The sequence below is a fragment of the Streptopelia decaocto genome (genome assembly GCF_964273445.1).
Source record: "Streptopelia decaocto genome assembly, chromosome: 14".
In the NCBI taxonomy this organism is placed as follows: domain Eukaryota; kingdom Metazoa; phylum Chordata; class Aves; order Columbiformes; family Columbidae; genus Streptopelia; species Streptopelia decaocto.
In genome coordinates, this window is record NC_138669.1 from 11,242,853 (window position 1) to 11,259,838 (window position 16,986).

Consider the following 16,986-nt stretch of genomic DNA (forward strand, 5'->3'; position numbering starts at 1 on the left):
AAATAGAACTGTCTAGTTAGCATCCAGGGAGGAATCTGACTGCAGCTCTGACAATTTACTAGATCCTTAATTATGTAAATAATTACTTGGTGAATAATTCAATTAATTCATTCCATCTGAAATCAAGGTGCTATATTATTATTATTTTTTTTTCCTGGAATCCAACTCAGCTGTGATAGATTCTTCCACTTTGCATTTCTAACTCATTGCATTCAATTTAAGAGAGAGGCAAAAGTTATGTTAAAGCAAATCAGCCATAGCCCTGATTTCCTTTTTAACTTTTTCAGCTCCAGAGAAAAAATGTTGCCAATCATCAGGAAATGCAATTTTGACTGTGTGAAAACTGCCTTTTGCAACTCCAGGCAATTATAACAGTCTATTGAAACATTTTCACTCTTGTGGCACTGTTGAAACACCAATATTCTTAAAATTACACACTAGATACAAATACTGTATTGAGCAGACTTTTCCCAGTACCTTGGGATGGATTCTTATACCCTTATCCTTGCTGAATAGGTATTTTCTCCAAGAGCATTTCTATTGACTCCAGAGGTGCTATTTGCAGTATCAAGTTTTAAGAAACTCAAAAAAATCACCCTGAAACTATTTTCTCCCCTTGGTTTCAGCTGGCTATTAGGCAGAACCGAGAAGGGCCCCAGGACCGTAACACCCAGAACAGTATCTAGAGCTCTCTCAGCTTCTGCCTTTGCTAATTCAGAAAGTATTTCAGTCAGCAAAACTCTTTTTTTTTCCTACTTTTCTGAAGTCAGTATGAAAGTTTTTACACTGGCCCAGAGACTGAACTTCCTCGGCTGTGGTTCAGTAGATACCAGAAACTGGTGTGTGGCTGATTTTCAGTGCTGGGGATACAGGTGGGGGGATGCTCTGGGCAGACAGAAGTAGGAGTAATCCTGTGATCGCTGTGCTCTGACACACTAACACTGAAAGAGAGGAACCAAACTACTTTGCCCACAAAACAGTGTCCTTAGGCCTGAAACAGGGGAAGGAAAAGCTGAACCACTCTTCTCCTTGTGAATAATTTTCCTGATTTTAAAAAAGCTCATTTCCAATGTGATTAGTTTTAAGAATATGTTCAACTCTCATTGCATTCAGTGAGTGCTAAGTGCATATTCAAGGATTTCTAGATAAAGATGGACTTTACCACCACCTAAGAGGTGTGGTTCACAGTTGTGATAAATTAGCAGATTTTCTACAGTCTCACTGTCAAGCTCACTCCAAGTTCAATGTGCACCAAATTCAGCAATGCTTTTGCATGCAACGCGCACACACTGCTCGGTCAGCACACACCAGCTACTGCTACATTTCCCAGCTATGAATCACATATGTTAAAGCTGATGCTTGGTTCATCATAATGGTTGGGCTGGGGGGTTATTGGTGTTAGGACAGAATTTCTGAAATTTCTTAAAATTATGATCAGGCTGAGATGAGAACCAGAAACAAGACCAGGAGCTGAAGTCCTGTACTCAGAGTTTACAGGATTAACTTTATTGGGATGTATCTCGCTGAAGACAGAGTGTCCTTGGGGCCTGTCCTTGATGTTCTTTGTCTAAAATCACTATTTGTGTTTTACCACTCAACTCCTCTATTCACAGAAAGTGTATGGAAGCTCTACTGATTTCCAGTTTAGAGGTTCGGAAGTGTGATACAGGCATAGTTTGTGTAGGAAAACTATGTTGTTTTTTTCCCCAGTATCTAAAGAGTGGTATTTTATTTCAGAATATCCTTTCAATTAAATGAATACTTGGATATAAACCAGAATCTTATAATGCAATTCAAGACTCCTTAATCCTCCCCAAGTTCTTTTTTCTGGCTTCTTCCAGAAATTGTTTTAGTCTCCTTTCTTGTATTTTTCCTTTAATTTTCAGTCTTATTCTTTTTTTCTGATTAAGCTCTGAAAAGCCTTTCTTCATATCATATTCATATTGATAATTAGTTTGAAGGTATTCGTTAGCCAAAAATAGCTTTCGTTATCATACTTTATTTATAAAAAAATAATTAAAATATTCCTACCTCCTCACTCCTGAGAAGCCTCTAATCCAACTTCCACAGAAAACAGGGAACAGGGTATGAATTGTGCTTTTTTATCTTTTTATATCTTTTGTGCCTTGGACAGAATAAAAATACATATAGATTTAAATATAAATTTCTGTTTAGTCAAACACTGACACATTACAGCAAACAAGGGTAATTCTTAATGCATTCACTTAATCTATGGTAGTCAATACTAATGTCCATTCTTACTGCTATTGCCTGGGTTGTAAATGGCTAATCCAAGAAGGATACAACAAGCTCTCTCCCAGTATGCTATTGTTTGTATCAGGTTATTTTCCCTTCCCTCAGTCTCTGGACAGAGGTTCTCCTAAATTTATGTGGCCAGGATTGGACCCTTGACAGGATAACTAAATCAGGTAATCCACCACCTTACTATGCAGTGGCTCAGATACTTTTTCACGTGTATTTACTACCTTACCAGAGCTTGTCAGAAGACATACTAAAGATACTAAAGCCATTCAGGTCAGTGTGAGCACTGAGGCACTAGGGTTAGATGAAGCCCTGGCTAGCATCACTCAACACCTACCACCTACTAAATCCCTTTATACGCTGCTATGCACACAATTCCAATTGACTCTCTCATAAGCCAAACATCACACAGGCACAGGATGAGGATTTGGTATTTTCTTGATAGAAAATAATAATACTGAAGCAGATGGTAAGGGAGGGGGAAAGTACCAAGAGAGATTATTGAGTTTTTATCTTACAGTGTGCCAATAATCAAGATTGGTGTCCTGGGATGAAGACAATGAAAGAAAGCAGGAAAAGGAATCAGAATAACAGGTGAAGTCAGACCTATGAAAGCAGATGGGACAAAAGAAAGGGAAAAAAAAGCTTTTCTCTCCTCTTCCCAACACTTTAGGAATTGACTTTTTACTCTGTTTCATTAGAGAAAAGACACAGCAAAAAACAATTAGCATCTAATTTTCCTCCTATCCAACTTTTAAAAAAGCTCCTAATAGCTATTCATTTGGTCAGCTTTATGAACAGTCAAGCGTTGCTTCCCCCTTGTTTCATACAGCTGCTGTGGTTAATGCTGAGGACCCAGCTCTGCTCCTGAGAAGATGCCTACAACACTACACCCCAGGTGCATTGTGCTCTCGCTCTGCCAAATTGTCTAAGTACTGGTGGAACTGGCGCTTCCTCCCTGTACCTTGACTTTGTCCCAAAGGGAGGAAGGGCTGTACAAACCTGGGTTCCCTCTCCTTGTCTCATCATGGGGGAGGCCACGAGGCAGGACTGCACATGGAGCACAGGTATCAATGAGTGGATCCACTTGTAGATATTAATGAAAGAATCTGACTTGTACGAAGCTAAGGAAAAAAAGAGCCTGTGGATTTCATCTGTCCCAATGCTGGCACAGAGTCAGAGGCTGCTATGATCACATAGTGAGGAAACTTCTTTGAAAGTAGTCATTGCCTGGCCTCTTGAAAGATCAGGGAGTAAAACAGAGGAATATACTGCAGCTCTGAACATATATTTTATAAGAGCCAAACACAATTCTAGCTTCAAAGGGTTTGAGATGTGCTCTAAATCTAGAATAGGAGGTCTGTGTTTTCCCCTTCATGAGAAGCAGCTTCTTAAATCCAGCCTGAATTAGAGAAAATGAGAAAAACAGGCAGGTTGCTGAGCATGAGAACTAATGAATTCTGATTCCCACAGATTTGTGTTGTCTGATTAACTAATTCTGCCTGAATTCTACTAAGGTTTCCTGTCACCTGCATCTACCGGTTTCTGCATGTAGTTACCATCTCCTGAGGTAGCTATAGTGATATCTATTGATTGTCTGCATTATTTTCTAGCATAGACAAATCCCTGGAGCCTGGTGTTGCTATGCTTACAGAGGAGTCCTAACCAGTCCGGCTTTATCTAGCCTCTCCTAAGTCCCTATCAGTAGCAATTTCTGAAGGCTAAGAACTAAAGCAATCCACTGTCTCTTCCTTCCCTCCATCCCACTGGCCCCAAACATCAAACAGTCCCCAAACTCACTGGTTTAGTACTTTTCTAAGCCCCACATGTATCTCCTGGTGCATTGAGCTGTTTTCTCACAGGTCACAAATTCCCCTATGTAGATTTTCAGAGCTCAATAAGTTGTATGCCCCCACTAAAGATTTTTCAGAATGGGACATTTTAGAAGGGAATGCAGAGGGACTAATGTATATGCATAAACCTTCCACCCACCTCCAAAACCTGAGGATTTCCTTAGGGTACTAGGCTAAAAAATGAGAGAAAATATCCTTAAGAAAACTCCCACTGTTTGTATATCTCTGCAAGAGACTGTGCTGCCTTGAATATAAAATGGATGTCTACCTCAAAAGCCAGAGGATTCCTTAGAGATTTAAAGGTATAACATACAGTGAAGGAATTTGTAGTAGTTATCCGGCTCAGTACAACATTCAAGCCTTTTTGGCAGAATGAATTTTTCTATTTCTGCTATAAAAGCCGTTGGAGAGCAGAACAATCCTTTAGCAAATGTCAGCAGCAAAAAATATATATTCCAGTTTTTATTAAACTAACCTGTGCTAATCTGTTTTAGACACTGGTTTCAAATTGTGTAGCCAGAGTCTTTGTGTGTGTGTGTGTGTGTGTGTGTGCGTGTGTGTGCGTGTGTGCGTGTGTTGAGAATGGGTTGATTTGACATGCCAGGTGCAGAAACACCTTTTGCATACTCAGACACAGTCTGAATCTCTGCCAGCACTTAGAGAAGGTCCTGCTGAGACCGTGCTACAAAAAAACTGCTTCTGAAGCTGGGGAGTTTCTCTTCCACAGCTCGTACAGATGGTTCGGGCTCATCTATTTGACTTGTCAGCACCAGGCACTGTCAGCAGCGCACTCACCTGGAGTTTCCCAAGGATCAGTAAAGGTTGATTGACTATCTGGCTCATGACTGAGCACACAAGGAAAATTTCTGACAACGTGAACCCACTACCACCTCGTTCCCTCTTTTGAGGCGTGTACATTTTTTCTGGGGAAAGGTGTTTCAGTGCCAACAGGCACAGTCAGCAGCGAGCGAGAAACCTCAAATTAACTGGAGATCAGAGCTGCCCCGAAGCCAAGCGGTGAGTTTAGTGACCAGGACTGCGCTCCATGGAAAGCTGGCATAGATAACAATGGCAAGGGATCCCTATTTCTGTACAGTTTAATAAATAAATCTATGAGGTATTGAAAAAGCTTGTGATGCTTCCTTTTCCCATCAGGGAGCTCAGAGGTGTGATGGGGGTGCCTGACACTCCTCCCTAATGGGTCTGTTTGGTGTCTGTGTGACACTGGCAAACCATGAGGGACAAAACCTTTGTGCAGCTCTGAGGATTCACATCTGTGGCTCTTCATATAGATCAGATAGCTCGGCACATTGCTACAGCTGCCAGTCCAACGAATCTCACTTGCTGTGAATATGCTAGACCTTACTAAAAGTTTCACAGAAAATAACTCTATGTTTTCATGACTTAAGACATGAAACTGTCATTCTAAGTAGTCAATAAACAATGTGTTGGGTTTTTTTTTTTTTTGAAGTATCAGCCCAGAGCAATGGTTTTGGAAGTAAATGTAAATAAACTTTAGCTTCTGTCAGATTAAAGTAGTTTACGCTGTGATACAAGGCATTTGTAAAATTCCCCAAAAAATGCCAAATGTGACACAATCTGACTAATTATAATTTGGAAAATTGGAGAGATTTCTGTTTGTTTGGGAAGGGGTTGCTTTGTGTTTTAGTTTTCTTGTTGTTGGTTAGTTTCCATCCCATATTAAAAGTGAGATAAAAGTTATGTTTTCTGGCCATCGGTACTGGCTGACTTATGTATGTTATTTATTTTTCTGATTCTACATTCCCTCTTTTATTGCCAATATAGACGCCTCCATTACTGTTGAATACAAACTAAATGAAAATCTGTGGTCCATTGTACATTCCCTTTTCATTGCCTAGGAAACCATGAAAGATTAGCAAGGCAAACTTGTGAAGACACATAATATCCATCATCTGTACGGCTGTACGAAAATGTATCTCAGGTATTAATACTGCTATGACAGTGAAACAGTAGATTTTTATATCCAAGGCATAAAGGTGTCAACAAATTCCTTCTGAAGCTGTGAAAGCGAATAGTTCAGGGGACAGGGCCTTGGGTCTGGTCTTTATTCCCAGCCTTGTAGGTGTTAGCCATGGCAAGCTGCTGCATCATCCTAGATGTGATCATCTTCCACTAGATTTCTTTTTATCAGAACTCTAACACTCAGGGCTCTCTGTTCTCCTGTGCCTGTTTGCCCCTACTGCAGGCAGACCCTGATTACAGTCATCTGGAATATCAGAGTATATTGATAATACTCTGATATGCAAGCACTTTTTTTTTTTTCCTACTGATTTCCTTAAAACCTCCCTCCCACTATAGGCATAATTTCAAATGAATTACAGGCCATCTGTCTCAACCCAGCCTTCATCTTGCTGAACTTGTTCATTGTGCAGAGAATTTGACTGACCAGGGGTCTGTACCAGAACAGCTTTTCCTCTGCCTCATCCTACACTGAAACATGCCATGAGAGCTGTTAAAGTCTCCTAAATTATAGTATCTCCTTTTTCAGGTACACAAATATTTATAATTACTGCTAATGCCTAAGGCAACGAATTCTGAGCTTTTAGCAGCACCCATTATATTTTCTTCTTATTATGTGGGGTTTTTTTGTTGTTTTTTGTTTTCTTTTTTTACAAACCAAATATTTCATGGAATTATAGTTCTGGTGTCATGAAAGGGAATGGTTATCTCTTACTTTTTCAGTGTTTCCCAGCCTGGGGCATCTGCCTTTGCAGATGACAGCAATAACACAAAGCACTCTCATCCCAGTAACCTGAAGTGCTCTGGATCTCAGACACATTACAGATTTACATTTATACTTTGTTGGTAGCCTGGTTAAAAAGAACTGCAAACTCATCATTATAAAGAGATACGAAAATCCCTCTTTTGTATTCAAAGAAACCATTTAATTGTCTATTTTTCATCCTCAGATTTTTTTCCCAGCAGTTTCATTAGCTGACATGACAAAATGCCAGCTCATTTCATATTTAAATATAAGACCAATTTGAAATAATATATCTTTACTGTGGGAGCAAATTCATCTGTTATTATTCCATGAATAATGTCCAAAAGAAAGAACTTAAGCCCTTTTCTCCTGTTTGCAAGGTTGACAGAAGATTTGTATTTTCTGTAATAAAATAAGGTGCTTTTGGTTGATTTATTTTTTTTTTCTTATTTTCTGCAACTGTAGATGCTTAAAAAAAGATCCAAAAAATGGAAAGAATCCTACAAAGTCTAGCACCTACACTGATTGACCGCTTCAGTGATCTGTGTGGAAAGTGGACACATCTTAAACGTTAAATTTTGGGCCACAGTCCCCTACTGAGGGATGTAGGTAGGTATCTTCCTCCATCTCCTTTGTTTCTTAACCAAAAATCATCCTCAGAGGCCCTTGCTACAATAAAATCAGGTCTCAATTTTTTGTTTTGAATAACTGTTTCTGATCAGCCACCAGTTCAGCCTTTGACCCAACTCCTGTACAAAGGTATTAATATTAAACTAAAGTGCACATCTAAAATAACTCAGTCATCATCCTGGCACTCATTTTTTGTCTGTGCAACTGCTTATAGCTGCAAAAATATCTCCACACAGTGGGACTGATGGTACTTGGGCTTGAAAACAGATGTTGGCAGCTGGTTCCCCACTGGTGCAGGATGGTAAGTGAAGGCACAGTCACCCAGGACAGGCTGCAGCTCCCAGCAGCTGCTCACAAGTTATCTGCTTTTTCCCAGCCTCTTTCCCTACATCTACTATGGTTTGGAAAGGTTTTGTATCTTCCGTTATTGGAAATGCTTAATTCACTCATCCTCCCAGCTTTCAAAGTTTTTCTCTCTTTCACAACTCCTACAAATACGGGGGGGGTGTCGATCCTTGGGCTTCTCCCTGCAGAATCATCTTCCCTTCCTATTTGTAGTTCCCTTTCCTATTTAATGTAAGTATCCCCTTTTCACGCATGCAAAAAATAGAAAAGAAATGTAATTGCATACATTGTTGCTGATATTTCCATTGAAGTAACGGATTTTTCTGCTAATAATAGACAATAAATGAACACAGTAACAGTGGATCCCATCTGAATTCTCACTTACGTTAAACTGATAAAAGCAAATTCCAATTCCTTTACTACTTTTATAAGATAATGTCTGTGTAAGTAACTCCTGTGGTGGGTAATGGTTTCCCATCCTTTCTGGGAGATTAATGCCTTAACAAAGTCCATGGATTGATAGAGGACATATTTGTAATGTTTGAAGCCTGGTTTTATGCTTTAGATGGGACACAGAGGGCACTTCCAGGCTCATTTACAGTTCCAGTATTATACAAGTACTTAATTATTTATTTCAAAAGCGTTAAGAAGGAACGTGGCAAGCAAATAGGAAACCTGTGTCCTCACCATTTTACTATGAAATTCATCCTGAGAAAGATGATCCACAAAATGTTTCCAGGACTCATTTAAACTCTGTGTTGAGTATGTAGAATAATGGGAGTGAGGGTCTCTGCATGGCAGCATTGCCATTCCTTTTAAAAAACAGGGTTTCCAGCCCTAACCTGCATCCTATTTAATTCCCTGAAAACTCCATTAAGAGACTTCTACAAGGAGCAGAGTGCAGACTTGATCCTTTCAAATTCCCTTCCAAGCTAAGCAGGTTTTTCCAGGGAAACACAGGTCAGACAGATATATAGCAAGTATAAAAAGTATGGAAAGATGTTGCCTTGGTTCTGAAAAATCACACTCTTGGTAGTGCTAGGCTAGTTCACCCAGGAGCTAAGGATGAGAATTTTCTGTGTAAAGTGAAATGGTCTCTGTTCCTCACCATCAGAACATGTTACTTATTGAAACAGGAACATTTCCAAGTTCAAAGTAAAATATCTAATCAAAACATGAGAGAGAGGGAACTTACATAAGACATGGAAAATCTGAGGTCATGTTCCACCCTGTCCAGATAAAGGTCCTAATTGCACAGCTCTGGGTATCTGGGGCAGATCTCACACTCTTTCCCAAACAATTTCAAAAGAGTTGAGTTTCATTCTCCCACAGAACAAAAGTCTACTTCAGAACTCACATTATTTTACAAAATCCATATTCCTAGACAAGTATAATGTGTGAAATCAGGGAGCTTCAATTTATCCTTCTTCAAGGAGGACTCTAAAGTACCAACCACTCCATATAGTCTCCTCAGTTGCGAAGACAAATAGCACCAATGCATCCAGCCCAACCCCTCCTGCACATCTGTCCATTGCTGTGTACATTACTTTTTGTGCTTGTTTGTTTGTTTGTTTGTTTTTCATTGCCAAATTCTGATGGAAAGGCAAGGTTTCATGATGTAAAGCCCCATATTTAGGGAAGAGAGACATGATTTTCAAAAGGATTTGGTGACAAATTGTTTTAAAGGATATACCAAACAGTAGTTATCTTGGTCCTGTTACTCACTGGCTTAGCTTTAATACTGACTATTTTTGTGCTTTCAGTAAATTGCTGGGAAATGTCTTTCCAGACTAGTTTAGCCTATGGTTGGGGAACGACTAAAAAAAGAAGGCAAAAAATCTTATGGGAGCTGTAGAGTCACAGGCAGTAACATTTGGGGAGAAATCGAATGGGATACAGCACATGCAAAATAATAAAAATACAATGGCTGTAATAAAAAGGCAACAAGTGGTGGTAAATCACTGGAAGGACTGCAGGGAAAGCCCTGCCTTGGTGAGAGGTAGGTATGTGGCATCTGGCTTTGCACAGCTGAACATCATTCTTGGCTGCTCTATGGTGCATCAGGTCTTGCTTTAGCAGGTCACTGTAGAACATGCTTCAGGCCAATCATATAATCACATACTTCCTCGAATGAAAAACAGACCTCCTTCTGACCTAGTAGTTTTGTACCTGAAAGGCTTTTTCCTTTCATTCCTATCCAGAAATGATTTTTGTTTGTGGTGCAGTCTCGAACATATAAATTGTGCTCTTTGTTTTTTGTTCTGCCTTTAATCCCATTGTCATTACCTCAAGCACCTTTCATGATGGCCTTAACCTTGGACACATCACTGTCAAAAAACCCCTGGTATTTCTATAAAATTGCATTGTCAGTAAAAAAAAAATGTGCAGCTGTTTTCCTAAATATCTGCAGCATGTTACTCCAGACAATGACTAACAAGAATTCCTCTCACTAAGCCTAGAGCAGTGAAACATCAGTTTATATTAATTATAGAGAGTAACATTATCCCACAGTTTGACCCAAATTATTTGGTATTTGACCAAATATCTTTCCAAAGTATACCCTCTGTTTTTAGGGGAAGGAAGCTCTTTCAGGATTAGCATGCATTGAAATTCACAGCTCATTGGTAATGTAATCACAGTTCTGTGTTAATTGATCTTACTCAAGATGACTCCTGCATGTCATGCACGCTGTCCCAGAACTCAAGTAGACAGAAGAATGTTCCTTGATATATTATTTAGGGCAGGAGAATTCAGTTCTGACAATACAAGATTTTATTCTACCCGAGTTTCAAAAGCTCATGTTTGGGAGATATTCAACAATAAGGCAAAGCTTTGATCTCTTTTCTCATGAATGATGGAAGAATTCTTAGATTTACTGCCTAAAATTTCCACTTTATTAAGCTGTCAAGTTTTGCTTGGTGGCCTACTACAGAGTGAAATACTAAATTTGATTTAAAGGTCAGAGGAGATGTGTGGCACCTACAATCTGCCTCTGAATTGTTTTTGTAACACTAAATAGAGTTTACAAGGAGAGAAAATTGGAACTGGTCAGCATAAGTCATTCCAATCACAGTGTCTTTGAAAAGACAGCTCTACTTTTAACTACACTAAAAGATAAAGGAAACGGATACATTAGCGTGGTACTCTGGGATTTATGGAACTCCAAGCAGAGTTCGGTGACTGTAATTGTTACAGCTAAACAAGGGAAAAGCATCAGGAAAATGTTTCTAACATTAATGCAGCAGCCACAATTATAAGAAACCTTAATTTGGGGAGACACTTTAATCTGAATTTACTAGAGGTCTAAATAAACTCACAACAATAGGCTCTGACCACCCTCCCAACAGACCTCGTTATTATTTCTGTATCGCTACATCTTTTAATTCACAACTCAAATAAGGCCCCAGAAGAAATTACTTTCTTTTAAAATAATTTTACAACTGCAGCCAAATATATTATCATTTTAATTAAATATATGAAGTATAACAAGGGCCAAGATATAAATTTCTAGGAGACTGAAGCCTAATTTAATTTCCATATTTAATATATAAAACTTATGACATCTAGAAACTCCTAATATCCTCATTTTCCTCTTAGTACAGTCCTTTATCATGTACATTTCATTAGTCACATAGATAAAAAAAACAATTACAAACTAACTGTTAAGTCTATATGAGACATTACTTAGTAACAAAATCTGGTGTTATATTAAGTGGAAATTTCTGTTTCAAAAAAAAAAGAGAGATAATTTCCATCTACCTCATTAAAGAAAATAGAAGTTCACTCATAATCACCACTTGATTCTCTATACGGTGTCTGACTTTGGTTTCTGATTTTCTTGCTTGGAAACTTAGAAGGAAATAGCTCTTCCTTTAAGAATCCTGAAAAAGAGCCAAATCATTCTGCGACATTGTTCCTCTATATGGATAAAGAACTTAACCCTGGGCAAGACTGAAATGAATGAAAATATTGACATTCAGCTGAGAAAGCAGCTGGGAAGTCAACTTGTCCCAGACTTGCTAATTCCACCTCCTGACAGTGAAACACAAAACCCCCCGGGCTGACTGCCTGGTACCACATTGCTGGGATTCAGCATAATCCAAGAACAGGGGAAGCAGAAATATGCTACGGTTGTTCTCTGTTTTTTGACCTGACAGTTGCCATTTGGGCTGCGTATATAATGCTTCACTTTGGAAAGCTCACACGTACCCTCTCCCTGCCTGTTTCCTACAGCTTTCAATAAAAATGCCCATGTCTCAATTTTTATGGCCTTTTCTCTTACATTGAGGGTCACTGTGGATTAAAAATACAGTTTGAAGGCAGAAAGTGGCCATGGTTTCCAAGTTTTAGCTTTTGACTTTTTCTTTGAGGTTTCACATAAAACCCTTACACTGAAAGCAAACCTGAGCCTTTGATCCAAAAAAGATCCAAGTATAGTTCTAGTTCAGGTCTGTTCAAGAAATATGACATTTCAGAGATAAAGTCAGATAAAATTTATGAATTCCTTAAACCAAATAGATTTGGCACTTTTATTTTTTCCTGTTTTCTGAAGGTCCTTTATAGACTGCTTGGCAGATTAAGACAAGAAGTGCAATATCTGAAGAAGTTCTGCATTGAATGGTGTGGTTTGGAAATGCAGTGTTTGCATTGATTCATTTCTAGTTTTGTCCTGGATGCCAACCATGGACCAGAAATTCTTTCTGACCCAGCTCTCGACAGACACGCTGACCTAAGACCATCCGGTTCTACTGATGTTGACAAACAGCCTGGGTTTGAGCTTTCCTTCTCGGCTTTTCTATTACATATTTTCTCCAAACTCAAACCTGGGTTCCTATCCATGCAACATAAAGAGGAGATTCATGTCTGAGCACATGGCTTTGCACTACAATTACAAAATATGTGTGTCTGAGATGGGGTGTTGCCTGAGGAAACATTACCTGGCAAAGGAGGAAATCCTGTTGCCAACCACGTGAGATTGGCAAGTCATCCCTGGTTTCCAGCCCAGAATGATACTGTTGTAAAAAACTCACTAAATGCAGCTTTTCTGAAGGTGGTGCTGTGGCTGGGAGAGGTCACCCCACTCAGCCTGAGTGGCCAAAGAGGCTTTTTGCACATACTTTGTGTCAAAACCAAGACACCTTTCAGTTGGGTTGAAACATCTTCAGCCCCAGTTCTAAATATGACCTGCTGACCGATCAGCAAAAGCATTTTACATCTGTACTTAAGTAAATTACAGAGAAATGAATCACTTGAGACTGGTAGAGAGCTCTCAGAAAAACAAAACAAGCCCCTCAAAAAAACCCACATTCAAATGAAGCAGGAAAAGCTTGAACTGGACTGCAACATGGCATATATTAGTGGGGTCTGAACTTTTAACAGTAAAGTGGCTGCCTGACAAGTATTGCAAACTGCTGAGAAAGACAAAAAAATACAAATATATCCCTTTTTGTTTGATCACTCGATCACTTGAGATTCTTCTCTGAAACAGCAAATACAGTGTACAATATATAGAGGGTCTGCAAGAATTTAAATGACACTGAGTGCCCACAGTTTCTATTGATCACAGTTCTGTATCTTCGTAGAATATAAATGATGAATTATCTGATTCAGTAGCTTTAAACAAAGGAAGAGCCTAGACAGAAAATGTTTAGCAGGACCATTTAATAAGATAGCACAGGAAAGATGGCAAGGCTTTCTTCCTACAGATACTTCCAGCTTTAATCATAGAAGCATATCCACAGATTTCCAAACTCTCATTATTTTGATGTATTGCTGCATTTCTGCTTAAAAATAAAACAAAATGTGTTAAGTTTGGCCTGAGATGAAATACTGAGTTTCCAGTACTAAAATGTTGTAATTATTCATACTGAAATATCAGGAAACCAGCAAGGAGATAAACATTGTTGTTCATATACTGACAAAGTGTGCCAACTGTTTCTACATGTGCTTCTATTTCAGAATAAACTAATTAACATTAGCACAAGTGTCAAGTCATTAACATAGTCTTCTGCACAAAGTTATCATGCTCTGATTTAAACCTCACTTTCACTCAATTAAATGTATAGCTGCTTTTCCCACTGCTCAAGCCATATAATCTTAAAAAAAAAAAAAAAAAAGAGAAGAATATAAAAGAAAGATATAGAGATAGTCACCCAATACCTAACTGACAACTTCATCTATCTCTGTGATTAATCTGCTTGGATAGGCGGGGAAACATGCAGTGAGTAGATTACAAGACAAAGCTGATGGATAGTATTTTTACTTCACAAAAGTTTGTTACAATAAATTGGAGAGTGTTCAATAGATTGGATTTATCAAAACAACAAGAAATAAACAGGTAGAGGCTTCCTGAACGCAATTTTTTTTAGGGCTTAAAGCACAGATTTGAGACTGGATCCTGTTATTAAAGAGAAGGAAAATCATATATGTGTGAGTGAAGGTTTCAAATGTCTGTATCTGCACACTGGTTTCAGGAGCTTCTACCTGAGGTTTTGATTTGCAACCATCTCCGCCCAGGAGTGAGTGGGTGGGAAACAGCCGTGTTAGAGATAACCCTGTGAACCCACTCCAGGCACACACTTCAAAAACATCTCCATGGTGAGTAGCTGAATAAGATTAAATGTGTTGGGTTCTTGTTTAAAGTAATTTTGGGTCTGTCTGTTTCCTGGGGTCTGCTTGTTTCTTCACGTTCTGATTAAACTCAGTGAGAAGAGTCCCTTCCTTTGGGCAGAGCCACAGAAATTTCAGAAGCAAGATGTGGTCATTACTACTAAATCTAAAACAAAGAAAAATAAGATCTAGCTAGATGTTAAGTTAGCACTATCTATACTAGAAGACAATATTTTCAAAACTGTTGAAGACCAATATTCTCATAGTATGAAGGTATAAAACAAGATTGTGAAGTGGCAGCAGTTAATGATTAGTAAGCAAACTTCCACGATCAACAATCCAAACTTGTTGAAAAACACATTTACCTGTCTATCTCTATTTATTTATTATTGATATTCAGTAATTGTAAAGACACTGACTACTGCAATATCTGACTGATGATTTTTCATTTTTCATGGAAGTCATTAGCTTCTTAATCCAGATATTGCAAACACTTTGAAGTACCATAACTCAACTGCCATACAGATTATCTAATTATACAGCACTCGCCTATAAAGAAAAATACCTCAGATATGAGAACTGTACCAATAAAAGCAAAGTTTGATAGGAACTTCATTTATAATTGGCAGACACTGAACGTAAAACACAAACTTAAACAGCTGGAAATTCAAAAGCAAAGTCCCTTGCAAACAGCACCTGCAATTCAACAGAGCAATGCCCTATCTGCCACCTGTGTTTTGGTATGTGCGATGAGCAGACTGTGATTTTCCTCGAAGCCTGAGTACATCAGAGTTTGCACACAGCTTTTATGGCAATATCTCAAGAAAAAACAGTGGGGAAATGGGATTTTTTTTTTTTTTCCAATTATCTCATAAATGCCATTGATCAGTTCTAGTCATGGCTAAAAGTGACTCATACTGCAAGGCAATTCCCCCGCAGGGCTCGGAGTTGTTTGAGGCATGGAAACTCCCAGCAATTGCACTCATGGGCCTTTGAAGCTTCTCAGTGCCACTGTTATTTGTACAGCAGTTACAGCGCTGGTCTGTTCTTCGTTGCCATCATCTAGGACGCTGAAGTACAACAGTACGTGCTGTGACTCTCTGAACCTGAAAAGCCCTCGCTGTGGGTACCCGGCATCATCGCTTACCTACTGCAGTCCCTAAAGAAAGCAGCTTTTCGTTTGGCTCTCACGCTTGGTGAGATGCTCAGGTAAGTTTATTATCATGTGTGTTGCTTGTCTTTCTGATGGGACATTTTGAAACCATGCAGTAGCTTCAGGATCCAAATTAAAATTCTCCTGCACCAAATGTGTATGCCATACTCAACCAGATGCCAGCTGGGTTACATCTCAAACAGAAGAATGGTTTATCCAACCAATGGACCTCAACCCCTTTACCTCACTAGTTTGTTTCAGCTAAAAATGTCCATTATATATAATAACATATGCTTTAACTTGGAGTTTAATAACAAGTGACTGCTATGAAGCTCAGCCAGAATAGCAACTGTAAACCAACAAGATCCCTATCAAACTACTGAAGCAATGAAATCAAATATATCAGATTCCCAAATGACCTCCATAAATCCTTGTTCACTGACACCGATATTTGTTAACAACAGAATTAACTTTTTATTACTTTCTTTCTGGGACTGTATTTGCCAACACTGATTTTTGAAGCTCCTCAGATCAACCAGACCAGATAAATTAGATTAAATTAGGTTTACTGGCCATGATGTGAAGACACAAACATAACACTGAGGCTTATATTAAGCCATGATTTGAAGAACTTCATATAATGCACTGTACACTAGAGGCTAATAAAGAGAAAGAAAAGGAAAAGAGCTGCTATCTCTGATGCTTACACAACATTCTCTGGATATTTCACACACAAAGGGTTACCTCCTAACCTGACATACAACATATAGTACTCTGTGTGAAGGAAATATATATCCAAGTAAAATTTGGTCTTTCAATCAAGGGGTGTCAATAGAACTGTGTTCTGAGCAAATACTATAGACTGATTTCTAAAATGGAGACACAGGTGGGATTCTGAGGTGACAAAACAGCAGCAGGAATAGCATTCTCTTGGCTCAGATGAGCATAAAAAATGCCTGAGGTGCAAAAACGTGCTTACTGTTTCAAATAGGAGGGCAAATAAGGGTACAGAAGTGATCAGAAGATGGGAATGGCAACGTCAGTCTTTCAGTAATTATGGATCCCAATTTTGTAAAATGTTTTTTTTCTGTCAAAGTCATGCAGGTGGCAATAGTAAAAAATAATTCCTTTTGGAAGCTTTTGTTATATTGGGCACTGACAGCTGCTGCAACAGCCACAGCCGTGAACCCTGGGAGCCCCTGTGATGCTATCGCAGCACTGGAATTGCATCCCTGCAAAGGGTTCACCAAGTGAAAGTCAGAGCATCTTCTGGGTTGCCACAAGGAGTATTCTCCTGATTTTTCCTGAACCAGGCTGGTTTGTTTCTTCTCTGCTTTTCACACTGATGTCTCTTTCTCAGTGCCAAGGACTTTAATATGGGGCCAGTG